General features: G+C 33.9%; 1 pseudogene; it reads right to left on the reverse strand.

Annotated features, from left to right (window-relative positions):
• Positions 1-4635: 4635 nt before the first annotated feature.
• LOC129511202 (U4 spliceosomal RNA) lies at positions 4636-4749 on the reverse strand (annotated as a pseudogene).
• Positions 4750-7756: the final 3007 nt, after the last annotated feature.

Raw genomic sequence — 7756 nt, forward strand, 5'->3', positions numbered from 1 at the left:
GAACTATTTATTGAAGAGACTATGTTTTCCCCTATTGTATATTTTTGCCTCCATTGTGGTATATTAAATGACAATAAGCATGGACTTATTTCTGGGCTCTCTATTTTGTTCTCTTGACCTATGTGTCTATTTTTGTGCCAGTAACATACTGTTTTATGAGAGCTTTAAAATAACTGTGATTAATATGCTAAAGGCTCAAATGAATAAAATAGAGAGCATGCAAAAACAGATGGGCAATGTAAATAGAGAGATAGAAACCCTGAGATACAACCAAGAAGAAATGTTGAGTAAAAAACAAAACAAAACAAAAACAAAAACAAAAACATTGTAACAGAAATGAGGAATGCTTTTGATGGGCTTATTAGTAGACTTCACAGGGTTGAGGAAATAATCTCTAAGCAAGAAGATTTATTAAGAGAATCTCAAAAACTGAAAGGCAAAGAAAACAAAGAATGAAATAAAAAGCTAGAACAGAATATTGAAAGAAAAAGTTTACTATAGAAGATGTTACATACATATAATCAGAATATCAGAAGGAGAAGAAAGAAGTAAAGCAATAGAAGAACATTTGAAACAATAATGACTGGGAATTTCTCCCAAATTAATGTTAGATATCAAATCATAGATCCAGGAAGATCAGAGAACACCAACATGAGAAATGCAGACAAACAAACAAAATCCCTATATCTAGGTAAATAATTTCCAAAGTACAGAAAATCAAAGAAAAATTTTATAAAACACTGATGCTGGGGTGTGTGGGGGCCTTACCTATATAAAAGAACAAAAACAAGAATTATAGCCAACTTCTCCTTAGAAATCATACAAACAAGAAGAGAATGAAGTGAAATATTTAAAGCTTTGAGTGAAAAAAATAATCAATCTAATATTCTGTAACCAGAAAAATTATCCTTCAAAGTGAAGGAGAAATAAATACTTTGTTAAACAAACAAACAAAAATTATTAAGAGAATTTGTTGCCAGGAGACCTGCCTTCCATGAAATACAAAAAGAAGTTCTTTAGAGATAAGAAAAATAATAAAGATCAGAGACTCAGATCTATATAGAGAAAGACAGAGCGTTGAAGAAAGAATAAGTGAAAGTGAAATAAAAACTTTTATTTTTTCTCATTCTTAATTGATTAATATAACAGTTTGTTAAAAATAATAGTAGTATGGGCGCCTGGGTCACTCAGTCAATGAGCATCAGCCTTTGGCTCAGGTCATGATCCTGGAATCCCAGGATTGAGTCCAGTGTTGGACTCCCTGCTTAGCCGAAGTCTGCTTCTTCCCCTCCCTCTACCCCTCCTTGCTTGTGTTCTTACTCTCTCTCAAATAAATAAATAAATAAATAAATAAATATTTTTAAAAATAGTAATAATGTATTCAATTACATCTGTTTATCTATATATCATGTATATGCCTATTTATGTTTATATATAAATGAAATGAATGACAACAATGATACAAGGGATGAGAAGAAGGAATTAGGCTTAATTTGTTTATTTTTTTTTAAGATTTTATTCATTTGAGAGAGTGAGAGAGAAAGCATGAACAGGGTGAAAGGCAGAGGGAGAGAGAGAAGCAGACTCTCCACTGAGCAGGGAACCTGATGGATGTGGGGCTCAGATCCCAGGATCCTGAGATCATGACCTGAGCTGAAGCCAGATACTTAACCAACTGAGCCACCCAGGCACTCCAGAACTAATTTGCTTCTATAAGGTACTCATATTACCCATGAACTGCTATAGTGTTATTTGAAAGTGGTCTTGGGTTAGTTGTAAATCTGTATTGAAAACTCTAGGGCAACCCATTAAAAAAAAGGAGGAAAAAAAGTATAACCAATATGCTGACAAAGGATAGAGAAAAAAATAATAAAATGTGCAATTAAAACTACAGAAAGCATAAAAAAGTGAAAGAGTGAAAGACAATGCTAGGAACAAAGAATAAAGGAAACAAATAGAAAACATTAACAAATATGGTAGATATGAATCTACCTATATTAATAATCACTTTGAATGTCAACGCTCTACATGCACCAATTAAAAGACAGAGATTGTCAGAGTAGATAAAAAATGTGACCCAACGGTATATTGTCTATGAGAAACCCATTTTACATATAAGACACATTAAATTAAAAGTAAATAGAGAAAAATACACCATGCTAACATTTAAAAGACTGCAGGAGTACCTCTATTTGTTCCTATATTAATTTCAAACAGAGAAGACTTCAAAGTAAGAAAAATGATCATGTATAAAAATAGATATTACATAATGATAAATGCATCAGTTCTCCAAGATGACTTACTAGTTCTTAATGTGTATATGCCTAACTATAGAGCATCAAAGTACATGAGGCAAAAATTGATACAAATTGCAAGGAGAAATATATGAAACAGCTATCATGGTTGGAGACTTCAACATCCCCTCACAAAAGTAGACATATCTAGCAGGCAGAAAATTTGTAAGCATATAGTCAGACTAAACAATACCATTAATCAAAACAAAACAAAACAAAAAAAATAAACAATACCATTAATCAACAGGATCTAATTGACATCTATTGACTATTTTATCTAATAAAAGCAGAATAATATTTTTTTCCTCAAGCTCACATGCAATATTCACAAACATAGACCACATTATGGGCCATTAAAACAACACATTTAAGAGAATAGAAATCACAAATCTTTGCTTTTAGACCACAATGGAAGTAAACTAGAAGTCAAGAAGAGACAAATAACTAGAAAATATGTGGAGATTAAATAGCACATAGGTCAAAGAATATAAAACTTTAAAGTATTTTGAGAAACTGAATAAAAATGAAAACACAGCTTATCAAATTTGTGCTCTCCGGCAAAAGCAGTGCTTATAGGGAAATTGATAGCATCAAATACATTAGAAAATAAGAAATATCAGGGTTCCTGGGTGGCACAGTTGGTTAAACTTCTGCCTTTGGCTCAGGTCATGATCCTGGGGTCCTGGGATTGAACTCTGTGTGGGCTCTCTGTTTAGCAGGGAATCTGCTTCTCCCTCTGCCTCTGCTCCTTACCTATGCTTGTGCGCGCGCTCTCTCTCTCTCTCTCTCAAATAAATGAATAAAATCTTAAAAAAAAGAAAATAAGAAAGATCTAAAATCAATCTATGTTTTTACCTTGGGAAACTAGAAAAAGAAGAGCAAATTAAATCCAAAGTGAGAAAAGAAATAATTAGAATCAGAGCAGAAATCAATAAAAATAAGAAATCACAAGAGAAAATCAATAAAACTAAAAGCTGGCTTGTTGAAAAGATCAATAAAATTGAGAGGACACAAACTACTACTATCAGAAATGAAAGATGGCATGCACATCACTGAAGCCCGTGAAGATTAAAATTATGAGAAAGGAATATTACTGAGCAACTCTTTGAACAGCACTCACAAATTTATTACCCTTGATGAAATACACCAATTCCCTGAAATATGCAATCTGCCAAAAATCACATAAGAAGAAATAAATGATTTGAATAGGCCTGTATCTATTAAAGAAATTGGATCAATAATTAATATGCTTCAAAACAGAAAGCACTAGGCCCATATGGGTTCATTGGTTAATTCTACCAAACATTCAAAGAAGAAACTGCATCAACTCTGTAATCTCTTTCAGGAGATAGTAGCAGAGGGAATATTTCCTAACTCATCCAATGAAGCCAGCATTACTCTAATACCAAAACCAAAGATATTACAAGAAAACCACAGACCAATATCCCTCATGTATATAGATACAAAGATTCTCAACAAAATATTAGCAAATTGAACCCAAAAAAGTATAAAAAGAATTATAAACCGTGACCAAGGGGAATTTTTCCAGGTATGCAAGCCTGGTCCAACATTTGAAAATCAAAATCAATTATTATAATTCATTATATCAAGAGGCTAAAAAAGAACAATTATATAGCCATATCAATACATGTAGAAGGGATCCCTGGGTGGCGCAGCGGTTTGGTGCCTGCCTTTGGCCCAGGGCGTGATCCTGGGGACCCGGGATCGAATCCCACGTCGGGCTCCCGGTGCATGGAGCCTGCTTCTCCCTCTGCCTGTGTCTCTGCCCCTCTGTCTGTGACTATCATAAATAAATAAAAATTTAAAAAAAATTAAAAAAATACATGTAGAAGAATAAATTGGTGAAATCCAATACCCATTCACAATATAAACTCTCAGTACACTAAGAATTCAGGGGGAATCATTAACTTGATCTACAAAATACCCTCAACTAACATCATACTTAATGCTGAGAAACTCTAACCTTCTCCACTAATATCACTGATGAAGCAAGGATGTCCCTTCTCACCACTCGTTTTTAACATTGTGCTAGCAGTACTTGCTAATGCAAGGCAAGAAAAAGAAACAAAATCACAGGAGAGTCACACTGGAGGTAGACAACATGGGGGCCATGCTAGAACACTGCCTATCACCAAGCTCACTCAATTCCTAGATCTACCTCTTTACTGGGGATCACAAAATGATGATATCCTAATTCTATAATTTTTCTTTCTTATGTTGAGATACGCTTAAAAATATATATTATATATATGATTGGTTATTTTCCTACTATTAATGTAGGAAAGACAGAATAAATGCTTGATTCTTTCTTATTTACCAGTTTTTAAGATAATAAATCAAAGTTCTCTGAAGTTGCACATTTAGTTTTTTCAATTAGCAATAATTGTGCCTCAGATAAACCTCATTGGCTATGATACTGCCACTGTGCGAAGCTTAGTTTTTTAAACTATTATGAACTCATGGATTAAGCATATTTGATGGGTTTCAATTAAGCATTGTTATCCTCTTTGAAGGTCAAATTCTTTCATTCGTGGTCCAGTGTGATCTTTAAGCTGGCTCCTAAGTACTATTGATATACCTTGTAGTCTTTAATTGCTTCCTTGCTATGTTTTATGACATGAGGTTTGATACTTGTCTCATTTTCTCTAAGAAATACGTGAGTTATTTTTAATATCAAAGTATTTTGCAGACTTATATTTTGCACACTTACATTTTTAGTTAATTGTACTACATGCTGATAAAAATATTGCTATGAAGCTGGTAATCATTTAAAATGGATTTTTACTTTAACACAAGTACATCTGCATATTTGGAAACAATGATTTTTCATGTATATCCAATCCATCTTATCTTATCTATTCAGTCAACAGCTCAGAGTCTGCTTGGAATTCTTCCTCTCTCCCTCTGCCCCTCCCTGCACTTGCACTCACACTCTCTCTAAAATAAATAAATAAATAAATAAATAAATAAATAAATAAATAAATAAACAAACAAACAAATAGATAGATAAATAAATAAATAAATAAATAAATAAATAAATAAATAAAACCACCTTTAAAAAAAAACAAAGTTACTTTTCATCCCTTTCCTTATCTGGATCCTGCAAAGTGAGGTAAGTAGACCCCTCACTAATTATACCCCTCACTAGGTTATAATAAGTAATGAAGCTAGAACATACATAGTGTTTTCAATAACATTTTTCCTATGATTAAGTAATTAATCCATGAATTTCTTTTTTAGATAATTTGGAGAATACATAAAAGAAAAATCACCCACAAATTTATATAATCTCTATCACCTAAAAATAACCACACTGTCACTGTCAATTTAAGATACTTGTTTCTGTTGCTGGAGTGTGTGTGTGTGTGTGTGTATGTACAGACATACACATATGTGCTGCAAATGAGATCATCATATATTTGTAATTTTACAGTTTTTTAAATTAACATAATTTGATTATTTTTCATGCTCGTGTCATTTGGCATTCATTAAAAACATGAGCCATTAGGGACACTTGGGTGGCTCAGTGATTGAGCATCTGCCTTGGCTCAGGTCATGATCTCAGGGTTTTGGGATTGAGTCCTGCATCAAGCTCCCCGGGGGAGTCTACTTCTCCCCTGCCTATGTTTCTGCCTCTCTCTCTCTTTGTCTGTCATGAGTAAATAGATAAAATCTTAAAAAAAAAAAACAAAACATGAGCCATTAGAGACAGTCTTAAAGGAGTATCATATACATGTACTATTCTCCTACTATTAGACATTAAAGCTGAGTCCACTTGACTGCCTATCTTAAGCAATACCGCAATGAACATATTTGGGAATAATGTTTTATCCAAATCTCTGATTATTTTATTAGAATAGATTCCTGTATGTAAATGTATGAATGAATGGTATAAAAAATTTCATTGTACTTTATACAAATTGCCTTTTAGAAGGTTTATTCTAATAATATATTGTATTACCACCAATGTATGAAGTATATAAATGCATTCACATTTTGCTAATATTTATTGCATGCTTTTATATTTATAGAATGCCTTCTCATATCTTATGTCATTTGGTTTTCCATGAATCAGTGAAGTTTTAATATCATCTCCATTTAACATAAAAGGAATCTAAGGAACCAAGAAATGAAATGATTTTCCCAAGGCTTCTGCTAATATGTATCATAGCAGAAACTGGCTTTGAAGACTGTCATTTCCCCTTAAACTGTACTACTAAAGAGACTGGTTAGAGATCTGGGTCTGTCTGTCTGTCTATCTCTCTCTCTTTATCCATTTAACTCTGTCTCATGTGGATTTATTGATTCTTACTTCTATACTATGACTGATAACTCTATAAGCTGAGTTGTCTCATAAATAACTCTGTGTGTATGTTTAGTTTAGAAGGTTAGGTCTGAGACTGAAATCTTAAAATTCAAACTATGTTTGTTCTAAAGCATTACTGATCCAGAATCATTAGGGTGTTTCCTTTTAGTTGCCATTAGCTTGATTATTATTTATTCAGACTTTTCCAAAAATTGAGTCATGTACACCCTTCTCTCTCTTCCTCATTACCCACTTCCCCCCATCCCATACACATACTTCTCACCAGTCTTTCCTAGGGGATAAATTAGATTATTTTTTGGCAATTGTTTTGTAAGGGAGATTTTAGCACAATATTGATATTTATTGTTTTATTTTTTTTCTTTATTTTTTTAAGATTTTATTTATCTATTCATGAGAGATACAGAGAGAGAGAGAGAGAGAGAGAGAGAGAGAGACAGAGACACAGGCAGAGGGAGAAGCAGGCTCCACGCAGGGAGTCAACGTGGGACTCGATCCCAGATCTCCAGGGTCAGGCCCCGGGCAGAAGGCGGCACTAAACCGCTGAGCCACCCGGGCTGCCCGATTTATTCTGTTTTAAATGAGCTGGTCCTGGTTCTCTTTATTTGATAGCACCAAATGGCTATATTAATTAACCTAAACGTTGCCAGAAATACCTGTGCAGGCTTTGATGTAGGAGCTGGGGAAAATGACTAGAGCAAGGAAAACCCAGCTTCATTATGCTTGGCGCTTTGTTATTTCATCAAGCAAACTAGTTTTTCCTTGTATAAAAAACACCCACAAAACATATGTAAATGGTTTTGTCTTTTCTTACAATTGGGTAAACATGCCTAAGTGGGAGCAAAAAGCAGAGGGAAGACCCTGAGATGTTCATTTCCTGAAATGGAATACTGTGTGGATTTGGCCCCGTAGCCCAGGGGGTAATTGGGATGTGTATTATTCTTGGATGTGAAGGCCAAAAGGAAAGAATTCTGAGACCTTAAAATGGAAAGGTTGGGTGTTACTCAGCCTCTGATGATTGTCTTCAAAGTCAACAAATTCAAACAGCTAGAGTTGAGAGAAGTTATATCTGTGGTGGGGATAAAAGATCAATCTTGATCTTGCTTGCCCCCTTGGT

The sequence above is a fragment of the Nyctereutes procyonoides genome, unplaced genomic scaffold (genome assembly GCF_905146905.1).
Source record: "Nyctereutes procyonoides isolate TBG_1078 unplaced genomic scaffold, NYPRO_anot_genome, whole genome shotgun sequence".
Lineage (NCBI taxonomy): Eukaryota > Metazoa > Chordata > Mammalia > Carnivora > Canidae > Nyctereutes > Nyctereutes procyonoides.